The sequence below is a fragment of the Odocoileus virginianus genome, chromosome 18, assembly GCF_023699985.2.
Source record: "Odocoileus virginianus isolate 20LAN1187 ecotype Illinois chromosome 18, Ovbor_1.2, whole genome shotgun sequence".
Classification (NCBI taxonomy): Eukaryota; Metazoa; Chordata; class Mammalia; order Artiodactyla; family Cervidae; genus Odocoileus; species Odocoileus virginianus.
Genome location: NC_069691.1, coordinates 40065506 through 40092683, shown reverse-complemented (window position 1 = coordinate 40092683; position 27178 = coordinate 40065506). Strand labels below are relative to the sequence as shown.

Below are 27178 nucleotides of genomic sequence, written 5' to 3'. Positions count from 1 at the left end.
AGCACACCAGGCTCCCCTGTCCATCACCAACTCCTGGAGCTTGCTCAAACTCATGTCCATTGAGTTGGTGATGCCATCCCCCCATCTCTTCTGTCATCCCTTTCTCCTCCTGCCTTCAATCTTTCCCTGCATCAGGGTCTTTTCCAATGAGTCAGTTCTTTGCATTGGGTGGCCAAAACATTGGAGTTTCAGCTTCAGCATCAGTCCTTCCAATGAATATTCAGGACTGATTTCCTTTAGGATTGACTGGTTGGATCTCCTTGCAGTCCAAGGGACTCTCAATATATATGTAACCAAAAATACTTTACTCAGAAGGACTTTCCTTCAGATTTGATGGAGAGAATAAAAGTGTTACAGACTAGAAAAAGTTAAAAGAGTACAGAATGACCAAACCAACTTTACAACAAAATACTAAAGGAACTCGTCTAGGCAGAAAAGAAAAAGCCACAAATAGACACATGAAAATTACAAAATTAAAAACCTCATTAGTTAAAGCAAACATACAGTAAAAGGAGGAAATCATTAGCAATAAGTAAACAATAATAAAATTCTCTATCCACAGTAAGTAATTAAGGGATACAAAAAACAATTAGATGCAAAGCATAATATCGAAAACAGTAATTGTGACAGGAGAGTACAAATGCACAGTTGTTAAAATGCATTTGAAACTCAGAAATCAGCAATTTAAAACAATAGCATGTATATATAAGTGCTATTTATTTACAGGCTGATCCGCCAAGCCACCAGGGAAGCCTCATCAGTGATATTAGGCCGTAATTTTCTTTTCTTTTTTATATTTTTGTCTTGTTTTAGTATCACAGTGATAGAAGGACTTGAATTGTTCCTTCCTCTACAATTCTTTGAAATAGTTTGAGAATAGGTGCTAACTTCTCTAAATGTTTGGTAGAATTCCCTTGTGAAGTCATGTGGTCCTGGACTTTTGTTTGTTGGGAATTTTTAAATTACTGATTCAACTTAATTACTGGTAATTTGTCTGTCCATATTGTCTAGTTTTTCCTTGTTCACTCTTGGGAAATGGTTGGCACATGACTAAGAATTTGTTCATTTCTTCTAAGTTGTCTCTTATTGACGTGTAGTTTGTAGTAGTCTCTTATGCCCTTTTGTACTTCTGTAGTGTTAGTTGTAACTTGTCCTTTTCATTTCTGAATTTATTGATTTGAGTCCTCTCCCCCCCCTTTTTTTTTCTTGAAGAGTCAGGTTCAAGGACTATCAATTTTGTTTGTCTTTTTAAAAAACAAGCTTTTAGTTTCATTGATCTTTTCTGTCTTTTTAAAAATCTCTATTTTACTTATTTCTGCTCTTTATGATTTCTTTCCTTCTACTAACTTGGGGTATTTGTTCTTCTTTCTCTACTTCCTTTAGATGAAAGGATAGGCTGCTTAGGTGCAATTTTTCTTGTTTTCTGAGATAAGCTTGTATCACTATAAACTTCCCTCTTAGAACTGCTTTTACTGTATTCCATAGGTTTTGGATCATCACATCTTTGTTTTCATTTGTCTGTAGGTATTTTTTAAAATTTTCTTTTTTATGTCTTTAGTGATCCATTATTGTTGAATAGGTATTATTTAACCTCCACATTTTTTTCAGCTTTTTATTGTAATTAATTTCTAGTCTCATAGTGTTGTAATCAGAAAAGATGTTTGATATGATTTCAGTTTTTTAAAAAATTTTATGGAAGCTTGTTGTGTGGCTTAGCATGTGATATAACCTAAAGAATGTTCCATGTGCTCTTGAGAAGAATGTGTATCTTGCTGCTTTTAGATGGAAACACCCACTCTCTCCTTTCCTTTTCCCTCCCTCCCTCCCTCTCTTTCTTTCTCTATACACACACACACACACACACACACACACACACACATAAATACAAGGGCTTGCCAGGTGACTTAGTGGTAAAAAATCCACTTGCCAATACAGGAGACATGGGTTCATTTCCTGGGTTGAGAAGATCCCCTGGAGAATGAAATGGCAACCCATTCCAGTATTCTTGCCTGGGAAATCCCATGGACAGAGGAGACTGGCAGGCTATGTTGCACAGTATCACAAAGAGTTGGACATGACTTAGCAACTAAATAACAACAAAATATTACTGATAAGCATGGTGTAAAAATCCTCATCCAGATATTAGCAATCCAAATCCAACAATATGTTAAAAGGATCATACACCATGATCAAGTTCAATTTATCCCAAGAATGCAAAGACTTTTCAGTATGGCAAATCGATCAGTGTGATTCACAACTTTAATAAATTGAACAATAAAAACCATATGACATTGCAATAGAAGGGTAAAATTCTTTTGACAAAATTCAACATTGATTTATGGTAAAAAACAAACAAACAAACAAACAAACACCTCTTCATTAAATGGGCATAGAGGAAAAATATCTCAGCATAATAAAGGTCATATATGATAGACCACAGCTTACATCATGCTCAATGGTGAAAAGCTGAAAGCATTTCCCCTAAGATCAGAAAAAAACATAAGGATGTCCACCCTTGCCACTTTTATTCAGCATAGTATTACAATTCCTGTCCACAGCAATCAGACAAAAAAGAAAAGGAATCCAAATCGGAAAGGAAGAATTAAAATTGTCAGTGTTTGCAGGTGACATGATACTACACTTAGAAAATTCTAGAAATACCACCCGAAAACTACTAGAGCCAATCAGTGTATTTAATAGATTTGGGATACAAAATTAATACACAGAAATTTGTTCTTAAAGCTCGGTATCTCATGTTTGGTGTTGGGCCCTTGTTCTAATTTTCATTTAGAATTATTATTGTGTTGTTTTAAGTAAGAATTGTGTGTGTTAACTGCCTTCCTAGCTTTCTTCATCCATGATGACATTCCCAGTATAGGGATTTTGACAAACAGAACTGTGCTGTTTATATAGTTTACTTGTAAATAAAGGAGTCTGAAATTGCCTGTAGTTTTACATCTAATGCAGGCCCCAATTTACTTGAGTTGTTGTCAGGATCAGTTATGAAACTGCAATTTTGTGCCTCCTCTGAATCATGTTTTCTCCTTGTAACAGTTGTGTGTAATGTCATTAACTTTTTAAAGTATTCCATACACATTTCTATGCCCTAACAATGAACTGTCAGAAAGATAAGGAAATGATCCCATTTAACATTGCATCAAAGAGTAAGCTACCTAGCCTTAAAACCTGCCTAAGGAGGTAAAAGACCTGTACTTGGTAAGCTGAGTCACACTGATGAAAGAAACTGAAGAGGATACGAACAGATAGAAAGCATGCTGAAAAATTACTGTTGTTAAAATGACCATAGTTTTCAAGGCTATCGACAGATGCAAGGCAGTCTCCATCAATATATCAATGGAATTTTTTACAAAACTAGAACAAATTCTTTTAAAAATTGAATGAAAACACAAAATATCCCAAATAACCAAGTCTTTAGAAAGAAGAGCCAGAGGAATCAGAGTTCCTGGCTTCAGATTATACTACAAAGTTACAATAATGAAAATAGTCGGGTAATGACACAAAAACAGATATATAGGTAAATGGAACATAATAGGGAGCTAAGAAATAAACCCATTCAATTCTTATCAATTATTCTAAGACAAGGGAGACAATTTATTTTAGGGAAAACATAGTCTCCTCAGCAAGAGGTGTTGGAAAAGCTGGACATCATCATATAAATCAATGAATTTAGAACATTCTCTAATACCATATACAAAAATAAAGTAAAAATGGATTAAAAACATAAATGCAATACAAGATTCTATAAAACTCCTAGAGGAGCACACTCTTTGGCATAAATCATAGCAGTATTTTTTGATCTGCCTCCTAAAGCAAAGGAAATAAAAGCAAAAATGAGACCTAATTAAACTTAAAAACTTTTGTACAGCAAAGGGAACTATCAATAAGTTGAAAATACGGGCTACTGAATGGATAAAATATTTGCAAATGATATGATTGATAAGGGGTTAACATTCAGCGTGTATAAGCAGCTCATACAACTAACTTAATATAAAAAAAATAGCCAAAAGAAGACCTGAATAGACATTTTTCCAAAGTGGAAATGCAGGTGGCCAACAGGCACTTAAAAAGATGCTCAAGAACACTAATCATAAGGGATTTGCAAATCAAAACCACAGTGAGATATCACCTCACACTCATCAGACTGGCTATCATCAAAAAGAGCACAAATAACAATTGTTGATGAGGATGTGGAATAAAAGGAAACTTCATACACTGCTGGTGAGAATGCAAATTGGTACAGCTGCTAGGTAAAACAGTATGGAACTTTCTCAAAAAAGGAAAACTGGAACTACAATATAAACCAAATATTGCACTCCTGGGTGTATATCCAAAATAAACAAGCAAATACTCCCAGAAAAGCCAACTAATTCGAAAAGAGACATTTACCCCAATGTTCATAGAAGCATTATTTAGAAGTTCCAAGATGTGGAAGCAACCTAAGTGTGTGTGTGTGTGTGTGTGTGTGTGTGATATTGTGGAATACTGGAATATTACTCAGCCATAAAAATAATGAAATTTTCCCACTTGCAACAATAGGGAAAGGCTTGGAGCATATTATTCTAAGGGAACTAAATCAGACATAGACAAATACTGTATGATATCACTTATATGTGGAATCTAAAAAAAAATACAACAAACCAATGAATATAACAAAAATGCAATATAACAGTGAATAAAACAAAAATGAAACAGACTCACAGAGAACAAAGTACAAACTAATGGTTACCAGTGGGGAGAGGGAGAGCGGAGGGGAATCAAGGCATTAAGGGGTACAAATTCTTATATACACAGTAAGCTACGAGGATATTACATAACACAGGGGGTATAGTCAATGCTTTATAATAACTATAAAGTTAAAAATTGTGGCTCACTATCTTGTATCCCTGTAGCTTGGGCTTCCCTGGTGGCTCAGTGGTAAAGGCTCTGCCTGCAATGAGAAGCTGTAGGAGACACAAGTTCGATCCCTGGGTTGGGAAGATCTCCTAGAGAAGGGCATGGAAACCCACTCCACTATTCTTGCCTGGAGAATCCCATGGACAGAGGAGCCTGGCAGGCAACAGTCCATGGGGTCACAAAGAGTGATGGAAGTGACTTAACACGCATGCACACATACCTATAACTTATCATACAGTCACTATGCTTCAGTATAAAGAAGGGAGAATTTGTACCTTTTCTTTTCAACAAGAAACAGCATTTTTTCTAGTTGTTGCAAAAAACAACTCTAGGCAAATGAAGCGTTGTTTAATGGGTATAGGAATTCAGATTTCCAAGATGAAGAGTTCTGCAGATACACGGTGGTGATGGCTTCACAGCAAAGTGAATGTATTTAATGCCACTAGAGACTTAAAAATGAACTGTAGACAAAAATAGTTAAGATGATCGTGTTTATTTCATGGGTATTTTTTTCCACAATTAAGAATAATAGTTAAAAAAAGAAGCATAAATTTGTTGCAATTTTTCATTGCTGGATGGTCCTGTTATTCCCACTTCTCTATATTCTTTCTCTTCCCTTTTTTATAAACCTGTTTTAGGATAAAGAATTAAAATTTTGACCTCTAGGATATTATTTCTAATAACAATTATCTGCTGATAAAAATTCAAGCTATCAATTTTACCCAACTTTTAATTTCCCTTTAACTAATTAAAGGATTGCCATCTATCCATTATGTCTTGTTTCACTGTGTACAAAGCAATCTTATGACTGTAGAATCACAGCTAAATGGTGATGTTTAGAATTTATTGCAGAGGAATGATTGCGCTGTCCATTTCTGAGTTGGGAAAACTCTTTGTCCAGCCATCTGGAACTAGGGATGGCTCTGGGTAGTAGGCATGAAAATGATCCAGGAGGGCAGCAGGACTTGGACAAAGTGCCTAGGGCTCTCACCCACATAGCCTATGTGGCGGCTCCCTCTCTCTACCAGCCATTTCCTCTGGTGGGCTGTGTCATGGTTCATTTGCTTCTGCTAGTATTAGTTTCCACGCTGTGGGAGAGCTTGGCTGTTACATTGTTGAGACAATTTGGACGTGCATAATTTGATACTGTGTTATCAACTGGCATGCTTTGGCAAAATGAAACCATGTTATCAGAAATTAGCTGGATCAGATGTGTGGTTACCAGAGGAGGAAGGAAGGAGAGGAGGATGAAGGTGGTCAAAGGTACAAACTTCCAAGTACAAGAGAAATAAGGACAAGATTTTAAAAGTCACCAGTTTAACCTTTTATAATGGGGCGTATTTCTGTTTCTTTATATGCCTGTGGTCTTTTGTTGAAAATCAGGCATTTGAAAAAGAAGTTGTCTTCTCTCCCAGTGATCACAGACTGTCTCTGTACAAAAGACCATCATTAATAAGGCCAGTAAAAGGTTGAGAGCTTTTCAGGCCTTTTCTGGGCATGTGTCCTGTCTGGGTATTTGTGTATATCCTTTCTTCCCTACACTAGTCCATACAAACTGTAGATCTTTGATTTGTCTTTAGAGCTTTCACAAAACTATCTTCATCAATCTATAGTTGTTGATTTAATATTTCTGTAGGGAAATAAGAGCCTGGAGCTTCCTAGTCCAGTAATTTGCTGATGTTAGTCATGGCTGTTTTCAAGGTCTAATTTCCCAAAGAGGCTTATTCCAGCTTCTCAGTGTCTTAGATATCCTATGATATTTTTCTGCCTGTCACCTTACCTCAGGCTTCTGTGAAACTGCAGTGCCCCTGCAGTTTTATAGGCCTGCCACGCTTCACATGGCTTCCAACCTCAAATCTAAACTTTGCTGTTCTTCCCTGTCTAAGCTCTGAGTCAGGTGAGACAGAAATTATTTTGTCAGAGTGCAGACAGGTTAGAACTTTGCCAGTATATTCTGGCAAATACTCTGCTCATTCTAGCTTGAGGCAGGGAACTAGGAATCGGGTCACTTCTTCCTGACTGTGTTGGGCTATTCCCATGAGGGAATGGGACAAGGAGAGTAAAATCACCGCAAAATTCCCTACTGTTTTCAATGTGCCTTTTCTTGATTGGGCATCTGCTTGGTTGTTGTATCATTGACTGATTTCCAGAGTTTTCATAAGATTCTTTTAAGTAATGTGTAATTATATTATTTCTTCTTGTGGAGGAATAGAAACTTGGAACTTCCTAGTTTCCTGTTTGATTTTTTTTTTTTAACCTTTGATCTAAATGCTTTTTGAATGTAATACAAGATTGCCATTCCAAAGTAAAAAACTAACTTACTACATGACTTTTATTTGTTATTACATGATGCCAGTAAGTATCCTGTTGAACTACTCTTTAAAAAAAATTTCAGTAGATCAGCCAGTTTCTACTCATGAAAAGTATTAATCTCAAATAACATTTACTTCAATTTCATTCTGGTTTTAGTCACTTCTTTGTTCAAACAAAAAGCAGTGATATCACCTCACTTTTGAAGGAGTGAATGCACTTTTGGTATTTAGGGAATTATGGTTTGTTTTGAATATGATTTCAGCATTGATATAGAAGACTTCAGTAACTGAAAAATTTGTTCTAAGTCTGTCATCATAGAGAAGCCAGAGTCAGCAAGGTCTTCATCTCAACAGTGTTCCTTCTATCTTGTTTGCTAGTCTAATATATAATTGAAGGGAGAGAGTGCTGAGATTGAGTCTGTTATTGGTAAATCAAATTCACCTATTTTGTTTCTGTGTCTTAGTACCGGAGTTAGTTTGGAATTAATTATGTATAAGCAATAGTTTTAGTAAAGTTTGATCAATGTGTGACACCATTCCAACAGTTAAGTAACATGCATGGAATACAGAAGTGTTCATGTGATTTTATTAATGCCTTTTGTTAGATTTAATTTAAAAAAAAAGAAAACTTGAAATTTAAGTAACAATTACAGTGAAATCAATGCTCTACTGAAAATCTTAAGGTAGTGAACAATTACTTTTCTAGCTACATCCCTCACCATAAAATAAAAAGCTGATGATGACCTGCACCGAGAAGGAGGAGGTCACTTTTCTTCCAAGGAGTAAGTCTCTTTTAATTTCATGGCTGCAGTCACCATCTGCAGTGATTTTGGAGACCTCAAAAATAAAGTCTCTCACTGTTTCCATTGTTTCCCCATCTATTTGCCATGAAATGATGGGACCAGATACCATGATCTTAGTTTTCTGAATGTTGAGTTTTAAGCCAACTTTTTCACTCTCCTTTTTGACTTTTAACAAGAGGCTCCTTCATTCTTCTTCACTTTCTGCTATAAGGGTGGTGTCATCTGCATATCTGAGGTAATTGATATTTCTCCCAGCAATCTTGTTTCCAGCGTGTGCTTCATCCAGCCCAGTGTTTCTCATGATGTACTCTGCATATAAGTTAAACAAGCAGGATGACAATATACAGCCTTGACATACTCCTTTCCCAATTTGGGACCAGTCTGTTGTTCCATGTCCAGTTCTAACTATTGCTTCTTGACTAGCATACAGATTTCTCAGGATGCAGATAAGGTGATCTGGTACCCCATCTCTTAAAAATTCTCCACAGTTTGTTGTGATCCACATAGTCAAAGTCTTTGGCGTACTCAATAAAGCAGAAGTAGATGCTTTTCTGGAACTCTTGCTTTTTCAATGATCCAATCGATGTTGGCAATTTGATCTCTGGTTCCTCTGCCTTTTTGAAAACGAGCTTGAACATCTTTTCTAAATTCAGCTTGAAGTTCTTGGTTCACGTACTGTTGAAGCCTGGCTTGGAAAATTTTGAACATTATCTTTGCTAGTGTGGGAGATGAGTGCAATTGTGCAGTAGTGTGAACATTCTTTGGCATTGCCTTTCTTTGATATTGGAATGAAAACTGACCTTTTCCAGTCCTGTGGCCACTGCTGAGATTTCCAGATTTGCTGGCATATTGAGTGCAGCACTTTCACAACATCATCTTTTAGGATTTGAAATAGCTCAACTGGAATTCCATCACCTCCACTAGCTTGGTTCATAGTGACGTTTCCTAAGGCCCACTTGACTTCACATTTCAGGATGTCTGGCTCTAGGTGAGTGATCACACCATTGTGATTATCTGGGTCATGAAAATCTTTTCTGCATAGTTTTTTTGTGTATTGTTGCCACCTCTTAATATCTTCTGCTTCTGTTAGGTCCATACCATTTCTGTCCTTTGTTGTGCCCATCTTTCCATGAAATGTTCCTTTGGTATCTCTCATTTTTTTTTAAGAGATCTCTAGTCTTTCCCATTGTATTGTTTTCTTCCACCTCTTTGCATTAATCACTGAGGAACGCTTTCTTATCTCTCCTTGCTATTCTTTGGAACTCTGCATTCAGATGGATGTATCTTTCCTTTTCTCCTTTGCCTTTTGCTTCTCTTCTTTTTTCAGTTATTTGTAAGGCCTCCTCAGATAACCATTTTGCCTTTTTGCATTTCTTTTTCTTGGGAATGGTCTTGCTCCCTGTCTCCTGTACAATATCAAGAACCTCCGTCCATAGTTCTTCAAACACTCTGTCTACCAGATCTAATCCCTTGAATCTATTTGTCACTTCCACTACATAAGTGTAAGTAATTTTATTTAGGTCGAATGGTCTGGTGGTTTTCCCTACTTTCTTCAATTTTAGTCTGAATTTGGCAATAAGGAGTTCATGATCTGAGCCATAGTCAGCTCTCTGTCTTGTTTTTGCTGACTGTATAGAACTTCTCCATCTTTGGCTGCAAAGAATATAATTGATCTGATTTCAGTACTGACAATCTGGTGATATCTATGTGTAGAATCTTCTCTTGTGTTTTTGGAAGAGGGTGTTTGCTATGACCAGTGCATTCTCTTGGCAAAACTCTGTTAACCTTTGCCCTGCTTCGTTTTATACTCCAAGGCCAAATTTGCCTGTTACTCCAGGTATCTCTTGACTTCCTACTTTTGCATTTCAGTCCCTTAGAATGAAAAGGACATCTTTTTTGGGTGTTAGTTCTAGAAGGCCTTGTAGTCTTCATAGAACCATTCAACGTCAGCTTATTCATCATTACTGGTTGGGGCATAGACTTGGAATACTCTGATATTGAATGATATGCCTTGGAAATGAACAGAAATCATTCTGTCTTTGAGATTGCATCCAAGTACTACATTTCAGACTCTTCCATTGACTCTGAGGGCTGCTCCATTTCTTCTAAGGATGCATGCTCACAGTAGTAGATATAATGGTCACCTGAGCTAAAGTCACCCATTGAAATCCATTTTAGTACACTGATTCCTAAAATGTTGATATTCACTCTTGCTATCTTCTGTTTGACCAGTTCCAATTTTCCTTGATTCATGAACCTAACATCCCAGGTTCCTACGCAATATTTCTCTTTACAGCGTCAGTTCTATTTCCATCACCAGTCACATCCACAACTGGGTGTTGTTTTTGCTTTCACTCTGTCTTTTCATACTTTATGGAGTTATTTCTCTACCTATCTGCAGTAGTATACTGGGCACCTACCAACCTGGGGAATTAACCTTTCAGTGTCCTATCTTTTTTCCTTTTCATACTGTTCATGGGGTTCTTAAGGCAAGAATATTGAAGTGGTTTACCATTCCCTTCTCCAGTGGACCATGTTTTGTCAGAACTCCCCACCATGACCTGTCTGTTTTGGGTGGCCCTACATGTCATGGCTCATAGTTTCGTTGAGTTAGACAAGGCTGTGGTCCATGTAATCAGATTGGTTAGTTTTCTGTGATTGTGGTTTTCATTCTATCTGTCGTCTAATGGATAATGATAAAAGGAAACTCTACACAAGGTGAAAAGACAACCCTCAGAATGGAAGATAATTACAGCCAACAAAACATCTGACAGTGGATTAATTTCCAAAATATGCAAGCAGCTCATAGAACTCAATGCCAGAAAAACAAACAACCTAATCGAAAAGTGAGGGAAAGACCTAAACAGACATTTCTCCAAAGAAGACATACGCATTGCTAACAAACTCATAAAAAAATGCTGAACGTCTCTCATTATTAGAGAAATACAAATAAAAACTATGATGAGATTTCACCTCATGCTGGTCTGAATGGCCACCATCAAAAAGTCTTTAAGCAATAAATGCTGGAGAGAGTGTGGAGAAAAGGAAATGCTCTTACATTGTTGGTGGGAATATAAATTGATACAGCCTCTATGGAAGATGGTATGGAGATTCATTAAAAAACTAGGAATAAAACCACCATATGACCCAGCAAACCCACTTCTAGGTATATACCCTGAGGAAACCAATATTGAAAAAGACACATGTATCCCATTAATTGCCTCACTGTTTACAACAGCTAGAACATGGAAGCAACCTAGATGTCCATCAACAGATGAATGGATAAAGAAGTGTGGTACATACACACAATGGAATATTACTCAGCCATAAAAAGGAACACATTTGAGTCAGTTCTGATGAGGTGGATTAACCTAAAACCTATTTTACAGAGTGAAATAAGTCAGAAAGAAAGAGATAAATATCATATTCTAATTCATATATGCAGAATCTAGAAAAATGGTACTGAAGAATTTAGTTACTGGGCAACAATAGAGAAACAGAGAATAGATTTAGGGACATGGGGAGAGGGGAGGAGAGGGTGAGACATATGGAAAGAATAACATGGGTACCTATATTACCACATGTAAAATAGATAGCCAACAGGAATTTGTTGTATGTTTCAGGAAACTCAAACAGGGGCTCCATATCAACCTACAGGGGTGCGATGGGGAGGGAGATGGGAGGCGGGTTTAAAAGGGAGGGGATGCATGTATACCTATGGCTGATTCATGTTGAAGTTTGAGAGAAAACAACAAAATTCTGTAAGGCAATTATCCTTCAATGAAAAATAAGTAAAATAAAACACATACAAACACACAGTGTTATACCAGAATCTATACACTCCAGTTGTTATTTTTAAACCAATATAAATGTAAGAAAAATATAGAGCATACTCCCAAAAATAATGATCAAGTCTGTACATTCTGAAATAAAATTAATGGTTTTAATTTTTAAAAATTGTGTGGGGATAATGGTGTCAACTAGGACTGTCCCTGGCAAACTGACATGTGTGGTTCCCTAACCTGAAATGCGATCTTCTAGCTCTAGGTTGCTCTGTCTACGGTATCCAGCCCTACATGTGGTTTCCACAATTTGCAGACATATGCTGTCTTGTATAACTTCAGATCAAAACAATATCTGCATGATATTACTCAGAGAGTTGTCCCTGAGAGGGCACAGAAATCCTAGGGTAGGGAATTTTCCAAATCTAAATACGGAAGGTGTAGTATTAGTATAGTATATGTCGTCCCTTGAAAAAAAATGCTTGGAACTTGATTTCTACTCCTCAAAAACCAAGTTACTCTGTGAATCTACATTACTTCATTGAACTTTTATTTCCTGGTCTATAGTGGGGAAGAGTAATTCGAATAGATATTTCTATTCTAAAGGTATTTCCAGCACTAACATTCTGAGTCTTAGCAACCATTCTGAAAGACTTTCATACTTCTAATAAATAACAGTACAAACTAAAGTCATTTATATAAAAATGATGTGAATTTTTAGGCCTCTCTTATAATGATTGAAGAGAAAGGTGATAGAAACCTGCACCACCCTTTTTCCCCATTTATTGTCTTTTGTTCATGCACCGAGTATGCTTGATCTCTTTTCAAAGTAAGACATTGAAAACTCCGGTATGAGATTTTTTGGTTAGAGTATGATAAATGTTAGTGCAGCATATGACCCCTTTTATAGATCATGAAATGAAAATAAGGGCACCAGGGTTTTTATTCATTCCTAAAGCATTATTTAAACCATGTTATCTGTAGTGATTCTGTGCTATTTGCACTGAAAGAAGAATATCACCCTGGGGACCCTAGCTTGCTTTCTGACAGTAATAATGGAAGCTCTAGAATTGTTCTCTCTTTGCCAGTGCAGTGATGGATAGTGTTAGGTCTGGGAAGTCCATTTACTTTGTCTGATTCTCTCACTGGAAGGTTATATGAGTTAGGATGAAGGTTAAGCTAAGATAAATATAAAGGTTAGTATTAAGATGAAGGATAACTTTGGAAGAAAAATAATACATTTCTGTTTGTAAATATGTAAATTTTAAATATATTTATAGTGGAACTAATATATTCAAAACAATTAGAAATAGATCATACTTCAAATCTCAGCTCTACTGGTACTGGCTTTATAATCTTATACCAAGTTATAGACCAAGGTAATTTTTCTCTTTGAGCCTTAGTTACCTCATGTATAGAATGAACTATTAAATCTAACTCAAAGAATTGTTGCCAAAATTAAGTAAGTAGAGCTCTAGCAGTCACTGTAGTGTCACAGATTTCATACCAATTACTTGTTCTTGGCTGAGAATCTTAGACCACCTGGGTCAGGAAGATCCCCTGGAATAGGAAATGGCAACCTACTCCAGTATTCCTCCTGGAGAATCCCATGGACAGAGGAGCCTGGCAGGCTACAGTCCATGAGTTCACAAAGAGTCAGACACTAATCTCTCTCTCTACCCTGTGATCCCAGATGTAAGCGTTAATAATGCTAATTCACAAGCTATGCTAATTCACAAGATAGGGAATATCTTTTTGGATACCAGTGCCAAATGTTTAATACTCATCAGAGCAATTGTTTTGCATGTTTTGAGAATACAACATTCCTTTTTATTATTTTTAAGTTTGTAATTGTTTTTTAATCTGGAGAAAAGGCTATATGTCCAGCTGAGTCATGAGCACTTTATTTGACATAAAATGTGTTACTATCTTTGACAGAATAAATGAAAAATGTAAGATGCCCTACAAGGCTGGAACACACTATGTTCCAGAAGCCTTCCAAAGAACTGATGGTGGAGGGATAGATGGGTGGGAGAGACATTAGATTGTGAAAAGACGGCTTGTATAGCACATTAGGCTCCTGCTGAGGTAGATCAAGAAGTGTCTTACCATCTCGAGATTGTGTAATACATTTCAAAATGCCCATCTGGAACATCATTTTGATTTGTATTCCTATAAAGTCAACTTCAATTTCCAGTACTATCTTCTGTCATTTTCTGTTGTTATACAGTGAATCAAATATTTGTGGCTGACTATAGATTTCTCTTGAAAAAACAGTGAAAGGAGATGATGCGGAGGAGGAATGAGAAGCAGAAGTGGATTTGTACCTAGGTGTTTAGGATCCTTTTGTAGTTGCAGTGGTGTTTAGGTGCTTTTAACCTCTGGACTTTAATTTTAAAAATTCATTAATTTTCTCAATTAACTTTTTTAAAAAGAGAACTTGAGAAAAAGAAACATAGGGTTCTAGGTATTTTAAATCTTGTATTATGAAGTTGGGTTCTTAACTCATTTATCTTTTCTTAACTTACCCCCACATGTCCTCCAGGTTGGGAGAAATATATTCCCATAGAATACTATCCAGCTTACAACCTCTTTCCAAATACCCATATACTAAAGGGATTAATTCCCAAACAGAGAAGTAAAATTTCCAGTTAAAAATGTACTGAATTTAACATAGTATCTTCTGATTGAAAGAATATTTGTCTAGCTCCCTGGCCTGGAGTTTTTCAGTTCCTCATTTTTCCCCTACTTTTCTCTATTCTTTTGCATAATCCTAGTGACACCCATCATTTTTAGCAAGCAATCTATAACCCGGATTTTTAAAGCCTTGCTCTACTGAAAGGCTGAGTTTTCAGTATTGGGAAATATGTACTAGTGAGCATAGACTGTATTTTTCTAATAGTTCTCTGGTAGTTTTGCAAACACACCAATCTTTCACTTATTTTTAAGTCATTGATTTTTGGACCTAAGATTCTAAAAGGATTATGAAATTAAAACAGATATCATATCTCCAGTGGGTTTTTGCCCATAATACATTTGCTCTTATATTAAGCATAATTCCAACTGGCTCTATTGTCTGTTTTTCTAGACTACAAAGACTTAGAAAGAGGCAGTTCAGTTCAGTTCAGTTGCTCAGTCATGTCTGACTATGTGACCCCATGGACTCTAGCACACCAGGCATCCCTGTTCATCACCAACTCCGAAAGTTTACTCAAGCTCATGTCCATTGAGTTGGTGATGCCATCCAACCATCTCATCCTCTGTTGTCCCCTTCTCCTCCCGCCTTCAATGTTTCCCAGCATCAGGGTCTTTTCCAATGAGTCAGTTCTTCACATCAGGTGGCCAAAGTATTGGAGTTTCAGCTTAAGCATCAGTCCATTTAAATCAGGTCTACTGGCAGCGTCCAAAATGGAGAGCTGACAGAACAGCAATTGAAAAGTAAGAGACACACTCAAATGCACAGATTAGAGAATTTACAAAAAATGAAATTATTGTTGACATTGAAGTAAATTCCTTATACTCAGAAAAATTAATTTATGTTCAGTTTATTATGCTTAAGACATGAATGTCTTATGTGATAAATTTTAAAAATGAACTTTCTCAGTCGCTTGGTGGTTTCTACTGGATATATTTCTTCATGTTTATAAGTTCTCTGGTGTGGCTTCAGATATTTTCTTCAGTAGTAACAATATGCAAACATACTTCTTTCACTGCAAGTTAGAAAGCACATAAAATAGTATTACGATAATGGTATAGACATTTTAAGTCCTTAAGTATTTCCAAGCAACCCTCTTTCAAGAACATCCATGATGACGTTTCCTTTGATAAGTACAGTATTTTCTGACCACATATTATGTGGGTCGGGAATATTGTCTAAAACTAAGAGTGCAGCTGTAAATAAGACATTAATACTAACCTGGAAGAAGAGAAGTCTACATAGGACCTAGGTCCCCACTGGTAGTCACACTGAAGTTCCTTTTGCCCACTTAGAACCACTACATGAGATAACATAGACAGAATTTTGTGGCACCTGAGAGAGACTCAATCAATGTTTGTTGATATCGATTCCACTCACAGTTCCATTTATTCTTCTCAACAACCCAATGAGGCAAAAATTACCACCATCCATCCCTGTTGACCTTCAACATGTTGCTAAATCTCTTAAACTCAGATTCATTAACTGTAAGATAGATATACAGACACCTAACTTATGGAGTTATTGTGAAGATTCAATAAAAAATGAAATGCATCTGTGAAATACATAGTACACAGTTTGTGTTGAATGTTCTTTCCTATCCTTTTAAATGTGTATTTCCAGAGCTTTAGATGAAAGAGCCAGAACATCATGTTGGAATCTGTTTTGTTTGCTCTTTGGAGTTCAGTTAAGTCATTTTCATATTTTAAGCATCATTTTTAAATTTTTTTTGCAAATTAATGCAAAATTATCTTGCAGTGTCCTGTTGGGAGTATTGGAATAGAACAAGTGCACAGTGGTGCTAGGATTTTATTTTGAAAATGCTTATTTTAAAAAAAATCCAGGTTGTTGCATTGGATTTCTATAAAGCAGAATCATAATTCACATTTGGGCTCCATATTGTGTCAGCTTGCCTCTGTATCCAGAGTCCCCTAAAGTTAGGCATACAGGCATCCCTGGTATCTCAGTGATTTAAAAAAAAAAAAAAAAATCTGCCTGCAAGGCAGGAGATGTGCATTTGATCCCCGGGTTGGGAAGATCCCCTGGAGAAGGAAATGGCAACCCACTCCAGTATTCTTCTCTGAGAATTCCCATGGACAGAGGAGCCTGGCAGGCTAGAGTACATGGGGAAGCAAAGAGTCAGCCATGACCTAGCAACTAAACACACACATGCACAAAGTAGACATGTGCCATTTTAGACACTTAATAGCTTCTTTTGGCTTTTGCTCTTCTCCAGTTTTTAGAGTATCTAGTTTGGGTGTAACATTCAAGATAAACCATGTGGTTAGTGTGTGTGGCCAGGGCAGATTTTTCAAGAGTGTGTAGTTGATCAAAGAAAAGTTCAAGAGTAGGATGGAGAATCTAAAAAAAAAATTGTACAAATGAACTTTACAAAATAGAAATAGGTGTAGAAAACAAACTGTGGTTACCAAGGGGTAATGCCAGGGGAAAGAGGAGAGGGAAAGATTGGAAACTTGGGACTGACATAAACACACTGCTATATGTAAAATAAATGACTAATGAAATCCTACTGTGCAACACAGGGAAATGTATTCAGTGCTCTGTGGTAGAATTTCTACTCTGGGAAAAGAATATTAAAAACAGTATATTTATGTATATGTATAAATTATTCATTTTACTTACACCTCAGACTAACGCATCATTGTAAGTCAACTATACTCCAATGAAAAGTAATTTAAAATAAAACATCAAAAACGCAATCAAAAGGCAAACTGCCATCAGGAAAAGCATTTGCAATATGGAAGAGACATCTTGGTATGTGAAGAGCCCTGGGAAAAATAAAATTGATAATCAGTTCGGTTCAGTCGCTCAGTCGTGTCCAGCTCTTTGTGATCCCATGGACTGTAGCACACCAGGCTTCCTGGTCCATCACCAACTCCTGGAGCCCGCTCAAACAGAAGCAATTAACTGAAGAAAAAGTACAAATGCCAAAAAAGAGAAAATACTGAACTTTGCTATCAATTAAATAAAACAATTTACCATTAAAAAAAAAAAAAAAGAATAGGATGGAGGAGAATGCGAAGGTTTGTCTATGAAGAGTTAGGTGAGCCTGGAAGTGGTCATCAAACAAGTACCAGGAGGCACAGATCAGAAAACAAGTAACAAGACCTACATACAAGAAAATGGATTTTGGAGAGGGAAGTTCAGATCCTAAGAGTATCAGGGGAGTAATAAGAGTTTTAGTTACAAAGTTTCTAAAGTTCTTGGTAATATTTCAGATATGAAAAGAACAGTACAGCTATATTAACAGCGATTTAGTTAATATAACTGAAATGCAGGACATTTCTCACGATGAGTAAGAGTTTGCCACAGGACAAATAACAAGGATAAAATTAAAAAACAGTTAATCAGCAAGTGGTTTTTGAGTTCTAAACATGTATTTCACACTATATTAGGCCCAGGAAGCTACAATAATCTAGTAGAATATTGACTATCCCTTCAAGGAAATTATAATATAGATTCAGAAGTTCCATTCTTCATTATAGAAGAACAAAATGTTAAAAAAAGAAATTCAGAGAATTATTTGTGACAAAGGGGTTTGTTTGCCCTTGAGATTATGACGTCTGGTACATTATGTGAGCTAAAGCTAAAAGAGCAATTTGCTGTACATCTCTTTAATCTTGCCAATCATAAATTCATATCAAGTCGATTTTCCCCGTAGTTCTCTCCTTACATCCTATAAACCTGAAGCACATTGAAAGAAATTGAAAATTACAGTCTCTGTCATTTATCTTGTAAAATATTTTCAAGATTCACTTTGTGGTACCCTGCTTGGATTGCTTTTTTTTTTTTTTCCAATGAAATTGCTTGGGCTGAGCTGTATAATTAGTCAAAACTCATGCCTCCTAGGAACTTTTTCATTGAGGGACAAAGAAAGTAGTTATGGCTCAAGACGGAGGTTGAGGGAGGGGGGAGAGGGGCGAAAATTAATATGAAACCTGTGTACAGTGTTCTTTTTGTTCCTGGTGGGAAAGGCAGTTTTATACTCCTTAAACTAGTTTTTAGGTAAAAGTTTTCTTCATGACTTGGTGACAATATTGAGGATTTAAGATTGTGATGTATCATTTAGTCTCATTAATATATCTGAGGACTTCACTGTGCTTTACCATCATTTTAGTCCTTTTCAAAACAGCTTTCCTTAATTTTACTATGTGATGAGATATGTAACTTGACATGGTCAAATAAAAGTTTCTGTTTTCCTGCAAGAGAACCATCATACACAGAGACCATGCTGTTGTTTGGTAGCTCAGTCATATCTGACTCTTTGTGACCCCATGGACTGCAGCACATCAGGCTTCCCTGTCTTTCACTGTCTCCCAGAGCTAGTTCAAACTCACGTCTGTCAAGTCGGTGATGCCATCCAACCATCTCATCCTCTGTTGTCCCCTTCTCCTCGTGCCTTCAGTCTTCCCCAGCATCAGGGTCTTTTCCAGTGAGTTGGCTCTTCACATCAGGTGGCCAAAATATTGGAGCTTCAGCTTCAACATCAGTCCTTCCAATCAAATATTCAGGACTGATTTCCTTTAGGAGTGACTCGTTTGATCTCCTTGCAGTCCAAGAGACTGTCTTCTCCAACACCACAGCTCAAAAGCATCAATTCTTCAGCGCTCAGCCTTCTTTATGGTCAAGCTTTCACATCCATACATGACTACTGGAAAAACCATAGCTTTGATTAGACAGACCTTTGTTCGCAAAGTAACATCTCTGCTTTTTAATATGCCATCTAGGCTTGTCATAGATTTTCTTCAAGGAGTAAGTGTCTTTTAATTTCTTGGCTGCAGTGACCCTCTGCAGTGATTTTGGAGCCCAAGAATATAAAGTCTGTCACTGTTTCCATTGTTTCCCCATCTATTTGCCATGAAGTGATGGGACCGGATGCCAGCACTTTTTTTTATTGGAAGCTAATTACTTTACAATATTGTGATGTTTTTCTTTACCATACATTGACATGAATCAGTCATGGGTATGATGAATCACTCCCGTCCTAAATCCCCATCCCATCCCTCTGTGTTGTCTGTTTAGTGCCCTGTCTCATGCATCAAACTTGGACTGATCGTCTATTTCAAATGTAGCAATATATGTTTCAATGCTATTATCTCAAATCATCCCACCCTGACCTTCTCCCACAGAGCCCAAAAGTCTGTTCTTTACATCTCTGTCTCTTGCTGTCTCACATATAGGGTTTTCATTACCATCTTTCTAAATTCCATATATATGCATTAGTATACTATATCAGTGTTTTTCTTTCTGACTTACTTCACTCTGTATAATAGGCTCCAGTTTCATCCACCTCATTAGAACCGATTCAAACGTATTATTTTTAATGGCTGAGTAATATTCCGTTGTGTATATGTACCACAGCTTTCTTATCCATTCATCTGCTGATGGGCATCTAGGTTGCTTCCAAGTCCTGGCTATTATAAACAGTGCTGCAAAGAACATTGGGGTACACGTGTCTCTTTCAATTGTGGTTTCTTCAGTGTGTATGCCCAGCAGTGGGATTGCTGGGTCATATGGCAGTTCTTTTTCCAGTTTTTTAAGGAATCTCCACACTGTTCTCCATAGTGGCTGTACTAGTTTGCATTCCCACCAACAGTGTAAGAGGGTTTCCCTTTTCTCTACACCCTCTCCAGCATTAATTGTTTGTAGACTTTTTGATAGCAGCCATTCTGACCAGCATGAGATGGTACCTCATTGTAGTTTTGATTTGCATTTCTCTGATAATGAGTGATGTTAGCATCTTTTTATGAGATTGTTAGCCATCTGTATATTTTCTTTGGAGAAATGTCTGTTTAGTTCTTTGGCTCATTTTTTATTGGGTCATTTATTTTTCTGGTATTGAGCTGCATGAGCTGCTTGTTTATTTTGGAGATTAATTCTTTGTCAGTTGTTTCTGAAGGCTGCCTTTTCACTTTGCTTATAGTCTCCTTTGTTGTGCAAAAGTTTTTAAGTTTAACTAGGTTTATTTTTGCCTTTATTTCCATTACTCTGGGAGGTGGGTCATAGAGGATCTTGCTGTGATTTATGTCAGAGAGTGTTCTGCCTATGTTTTCCTCTAGGAGTTTTATAGTTTCTGGTTTTACATTTAGCTCTTTAATCCACTTTGAGTTTATTTTTGTGTAAGGTGTTAGAAAGTGTTCTAGTTTCGTCCTTTTACAGGTGGTTGATCAGTTTTCCAGCACCACTTGTTAAAGAGATTGTCTTTTCTCCATTGCATATTCTTGCCTCTTTTGTCAAAGATAAAGTGTCCATAGGTGCGTGGATTTACCTCTGGGCTTTCTATTTTGTTCCATTGATCTATATTTCTGTCTTTGTGCCAGCACCATACTGTCTTGATGACTGTAGCTTTGTAGTATAGTCTGAAGTCAGGCAGGTTGATTCCTTCAGTTCCATTCTTCTTTCTCAAGATTGCTTTGGCTATTTGTTGTTTTTTGTGTTTCCATATAAATTATGAAATTTTTTGTTCTAGTTCTATGAAAAATACCATTTGTAGCTTGATAGGGATTGCATTGAATCTATAGATGGCTTTGGATACTGTACTCATATTCACTATATTAATTCTTGCAATCCATGAGCATGGTATATTTCTCCATCTCTTTGTATCATCTTTGATTTCTTTCATCAGTGTTTTATACTTTTCTATATATAGGTCTTTTCTTTCTTTAGATAAATTTATTCCTGTTTTATTCTTTTTGTTGCAGTGGTGAATGGAATTGTTTCCTTAATTTCTCTTTCTGTTTTCTAATTGTTAGTGTATAGGGATACAAGGGATTTCTGTGTGTTAATTTTGTATCCTGCAAATTTACAATATTCATTGATTAGCTCTAGTAATTTTCTGCTGGTGTCTTTAGGGTTTTCTACATAGAGAATCATGTCATCTGCAAACAGTGAGAGTTTTACTTCTTTTCCAATCTGGATTCCTTTTATTTCTTTTTCTTCTCTGATTGCTGTGGCTGAGACTTCCAAAATTATATTGAATACCAGTGGTGAGAGTGGGCACTCTCTCCATTCCTGACTTTAGAGGAACTCTCTGTTCCTGACTTTAGAGGAAATGCTTTCAATTTTTCACCATTGAGGATAATGTTTGCTGTGGGTTTATCATAAATGGCTTTTATTATGTTGAAGTATGTTCCTTCTATGCCTGCTTTCTGGAGTTTTTTTTTTTTTTATCATAAATGGGTGTTGAATTTTGTCAAAGGCTTTCTCTGCATCTATTGAGATAATCATATAGTTTTTATCTTTGAATTTGTTAATATGGTGTATCACATTGATTGATCTGTGAATATTGAAGAATCCTTGCCTCCCTGGGATAAAGCCCACTTGGTCATGATGTATGATCTTTTTGATATGTTTTTGGATTCTGTTTGCTAGAATTTTGTTGAATATTTTTGCATTCTTGTTCATCAGTGATATTCGCCTGTAGTTATCTTTTTTTGTGGCATCTTTGTCTGGTTTTAGTATTAGGGTGATGACAGTGGCCTCATAGAATGAGTTTGAGAGTTTACCTTCTTCTGCAATTTTCTGGAAGAATTTGAGTAGGATAGGTGTTAGCTTTTTTCTAAATTTTTGGTAGAATTCACCTGTGAATTCTGTGGTCCTGGGGTTTTTTGTTGTTGCAATATTTTTTATTACAGTTTTAATTTATGTTCTTGTGATTGGTCTGCTAAGAGTTTCTATTTCTTCCAGGTTCAGTTTTGGAAGGTTATATTTTTCTAAATATTTGTCCATTTCTTCTAAGTTGTCCATTTTATTGGCATATAGTTGCTGATAGTAGTCTCTTATGATCCTTTGTATTTCTGTTGTCTGTTATGATTTCTCCTTTTTTTATTTCTAATTTTATTGATTTTATTCTCCCTTTTTTTCTTTATGAGTCTGGCTAATGGTTTCTATATTTTATTTTTCTTCTCAAAGAACCAGCTTTTAGTTTTGTTGATTTTTGCTACAGTTTCTTTTATTTCTTTTCCACTTATTTCTGCTCTGATATCTATGATTTCTTGCCTTCTACTAATGTTGGGGTTCTTCATTTCTTTTTTTTCTAGTTGCTTTAGGTGTAAAGTTAGGTTATTTGTTGTTTCTCTTGTTTCTTGAGGTAAGCTTGTTTTACTATGAACCTTCCTCTTATCACTGCTTTTACTGAATCCCATAGGTTTTGGGTTGCCTTGCTTTCATTTTTTTCTATGCAAATTTTGATTTCTTTTTTTATTTCTTCTGTGATCTGTTGATTATTCAGAAAAGTGTTGTTTAGCCTCCATATATTTGTATTTTTAGTAGTTTTATCCTGTATTTGACATCTAATCTTACCTCATTGTGATCAGAAAAGGTGCTTGAAATGATTTCAATTTTTTTGAATTTACCAAGACTAGATTTATGGCCCAGGATATGCTCTATCCTGGAGAATGTTCTATGTGCCTTTGAGAAAAAGGTGAAATTCATTGTTTTGGGATGAAATGCCATATAGATATCAATTAAGTCTAACTGGCCCTTGTGTCATTTAAGGCTTGTGTTTTCTTGCTAATTTTATGTTGCCTTGATCTATCATGTGTGAGTGGAGTATTAAAGTCTCCCACTATCATTGTGTTACTTTTAATTTCCCCTTTCATACTTCTTAGCATTCTCCTTACCTGCTCCTATGTTGGGTGCACATATTTATAATTGTTATATCTTCTTCTTGGATTAATCCTTTGATCATTATATAGTGTCCTTCTTTGTCTCTTTTCACAGTCTTCAAAGTCTATTTTAGCTGGTATGATTGCTACTCCTGCTTTCTTTTGGTCTCCATGTGCATGAAATATCTTTTTCCAGCCCTTCACTTTCAGTCTGTATATGTCCTTTGGTTTGAGGAGGGTCTCTTGTAGACAGCATATATAGGGGTTTAGATAGGGCCTTATATATATGCTATATATAGCCAATCTTTTCAATAATTCATGAACTGTGAGCTTTCAGATGTTCAAACTGGATTTAGAAGAGGCAGAGGAACCAGATATCAAATTGCCAACATCTGTTGGATCATTGTAAAAGCAAGAGAGTTCTAGAAAGATATCTGCTTCTGCTTTATTGACTATTCCAAAGCCTTTGACTGTTGAATCACAACAAACTGTGGAAAATTCTTAAAGAGATGCGACAACCAGACCACCTGACCTGCCTCTTGAGAAATCTGTATGCAGGTCAGGAAGCAACACTTAGAACTGGACATGGAACCACAGACTGGTTGCAAATCAGGAAAGGAGTATGTCAAGGCTGTATATTGTCACCCTGATTATTTAACTTATATTCAGAGCACATCATGAGACACGCTGGACTGGATGAAGCAAAAGCTGGAATCAACATTGTCAGGAGAAATATCAATAACCTCAGTATGCAGATGACACCACCCTTATGGCAGAAAGCAAAGAAGAACTAAAGAGCCTCTTGATGAAAGTGAAAAAGGAGAGAGAAAAAGTTGGCTTAAAACTCAACCTTCAAAAAACTAAGATCATGGCACCTGGTCCCATCAGTTCATGGAAAATAGATGGGGAGACAGTGGAAACAGAAATTTAATTTGGGGGCTCCAAAATCACTGCAGATGGTGACTGTAGCCATGAAATTAACATGAACTTGCTCCATGTAAGAAAATCTATGACCAGCCTAGACAGCATATTAAAAAGCAAAGACATTACTTTACCAACAAAGGTCCATCTAGTCAAAGCTATGGTTTTTCCATTAGTCATGTATGGATGCGAGAGTTACATTATTAAGAAAGCTGAGCACCAAAAAATTGATGCTTTTGAACTGTGGTGTTGGAGAAGATTCTAGAGAAGACTATTGCAGAAGACTGCAAGGAGATCCAACCAGTCAATCCTAAAGGAAATCAGTCCTGAATGTTCATTGAAAAGACATGTTGAAGTTTTAACTCCAATCTTTTGGCCACCTGATGTGAAGAACTGACTCATTTGAAAAGACCCTGATGCTGGGAAAGATTGAGGGCAGGAGGAGAAGGGGGCAACAGAGGATGAGATGGTTGGATGGCATCACCAACTCAATGGACACGAACTTGAGTAAACTCCAGGAGTTGGTGATGAACAGGGAGGCCTGGCGTGCTCTAGTCCATGGGGTCACAAAGAGTCAGATACGAATGAGTGACTGAACTGAACTGAACTGGGTTGTTTTGCCTTGGGTTTATCCTGTTTGGGACTCTCTGGGTTTCTTAGACTTGGGTGCCTTTTTCCTTCCCCATTTTAGGGAAATTTTCAGCTTTTCTCTCCTCAAGTACTTTCTCATGCCCTTTCTTTTTGTCTTCTTCTTCTGGGACACCTATGCTTTGAATGTTGGAGTGTTTAACATTGTCCCAGAGGTCTCTGAGGTTGTCCTCATTTCTTTTAATTCTTTTTTTTCTTTTTTCCTTTCTGCTTCATTTATTTCCTCCATTCAATCTCCCACCTCACTTATCCTCTCTTCTGCCTCAATTATTCCACTCAATTTGTTCCCCCCAGAATGCTTTTTATCTCAGTTATTACATTATTCATTATTGATTGACTCTTCTTTATTTTTTCTAGGTCCTTGTTAAACAATTCTTGCATCTTCTCAATCCTTGTCTCTAATTCATTTATTTGTAACTCCACTTTTTTTTCAAGATTTTGGGTCATCCTTACTATCATCATTCTGAATTATTTTTTCAGTTAGAATACCTATGTTGTCCTCTTTGGTTTGAGGGGCATTTATCATGTTCCTTTACCTGCTGAATATTTCTCTGCCTTTTCATTTTGCTTAGATTACTGTTTTTGGGGTGCCCTTTCTGTAGGCTGGAAGTTCATGGTTCCTCTTAATTGTGGAGTCTGCTCCCTGTGGGTAGGGTTGGACTAGTGGCTTGTCGAGGTTTCCTGGTTGGGGGAGCTTGCATCTGTGTTCTGTGGATGGAGCTGGATCTCTTCTCTCTGCAGCACAGTGAAGTGTTCAGTAGTGACTTTTGGGGTGGCTATGGGTTTATCGTGGCTTTGGGCACCCTGTCTTTTAATGCTTAGCGTTGTGTTCCTGCTTTGCTGGAGAATTAGCATGGTATCTCTTATTCTGGAACTTGTTGACTTTTGGATGGAGTTTGGTTTCAGTGTAAGTATGAAGACTTTTGGGTGAGCTCTTGTCTGTTAATGTTTCCTGGAATCAGGAGTTCTCTGACGTTCTCAAGTTTTGGAGTTAAGTCTCCTGCCTCTGACTTTCAGTCCTTCTCTTACAGTAGTCTCAAGACTGCTGCTGCTGCTAAGTCGCTTCAGTCGTGTCCAACTCTGTGCGACCCCATAGACAGCAGCCCACCAGGCTCCCCTGTCCCTGGGACTCTCCAGGCAAGAATGCTGGAATGGGTTGCCGTTTCCTTCTCCAAGCCTCAAGACTTCTCCATCCATACAGCACAGATAATAAAATGTCTAGGTTAATGTGGAAACAGTTCTCCACAGTGAGGATTATGCAGTGAGATTCAAAGAGTTGCAGAGAGAAGAGAAGAGAGAGAAGGGAGATAGAGGGGACCAAGTGGAGAAGAGGGGAGTCAAAAGGGGAGAGAGCAATCTAGCCAGTAATCAGTTCCCTAAGTGCTCTCCACAGCCCAGAGCACCCAGAGAGATTCACCGAGTTAAGTAGAGAAGAGACGGGAGAGGAAGGAGATAGAGGTAACCTGGGGGAGAAAAGGGAGAGAGCAATCAAGCCAGTAATCAAATCCCTAAGTGAAAATGGATACAGAAGATTAGATTCTTAAAGGCACAAAATTGATAACAAATACCAAAAAACAAAGATTAAAAATCTAGAATAGAGGTTAGACTCTCAAAATTACAGTATTAAAAATGCAAAACAAAATCAATCCCAAGAAATATGTACATATGAAATTTTCTTTAAAATTAATTTTTTTTTGGCAAGGTAATAGTAGGTTATGAAAATGAAAATAAAAAAAAAAGAAAATGAAAATTAAAGGAGTAATAAAGAACTTAATTTTTTTTTTTTTAAGTAATGAGAGTAAAAAGATATCTAGGAATATCTCTGGTGCTGTTGCAGGCAGTGTGGGGTCAGTTCAGTGTTGGATAGTTCCTTCTTCCAGCTTATACTTGTTCTTAAGGCCTGTAGGTCCTCTTCCAATGCACAGTCAGTATTAATCGCAGGGTTTTAATCTGTTGCACCTGTCACTTCCAGGGCGGTTCCCTCTTTGTTTATTTTGGCTTCCTCTGTTTGAAAGTCTCTTCAGTGTCTAATCTCCACCCTGACACAAGAGGGTGAAGGTGGTCACGTATTTAGGCTCACATGTTCAGTCGCGCTGTGGGAGGGAGGAGCACCGCAAACAAATGTCGCTGGCCAGTGTGGGGAGTGCTCGCAGTGCCTGGGCCACACTGGGTTTGCCCCCGCTCACGATGTGTGTGCTTTCCCGGTCTACACTGCTCAGGCTCCAGACTGCCAAGCGGGCCCTGCGTTTTGTGCCCTTCCCAGGTCTGAGCCGCCCAGGTTCTCGGGGACTCCGCACGGGCACAGGCCAGGATGGGCCCTGCGTTTTGTGCCCTTCCCAGGTCAGAGCAGCTCAGGTGACCGGGTGCTTGGCGAGTGCCCTGTCCCAGGTGGGCCGTGTATCCTAATCATTCTCCCGGCCACTCTGTTTCCGGGATGCGCCCTGAGAGCACTGTCTCAGGTGGGCCCTGTGTCTCC

The 27178-nt window shown here is 37.3% G+C and overlaps 1 protein-coding gene across 7 annotated transcripts in view; it reads left to right on the top strand.

The window, feature by feature from the left end:
* LINGO2 (leucine rich repeat and Ig domain containing 2) overlaps window positions 1-27178 on the top strand; it is a 1346710-nt gene that overhangs the window by 777712 nt on the left and 541820 nt on the right. The window lies entirely within an intron of this gene.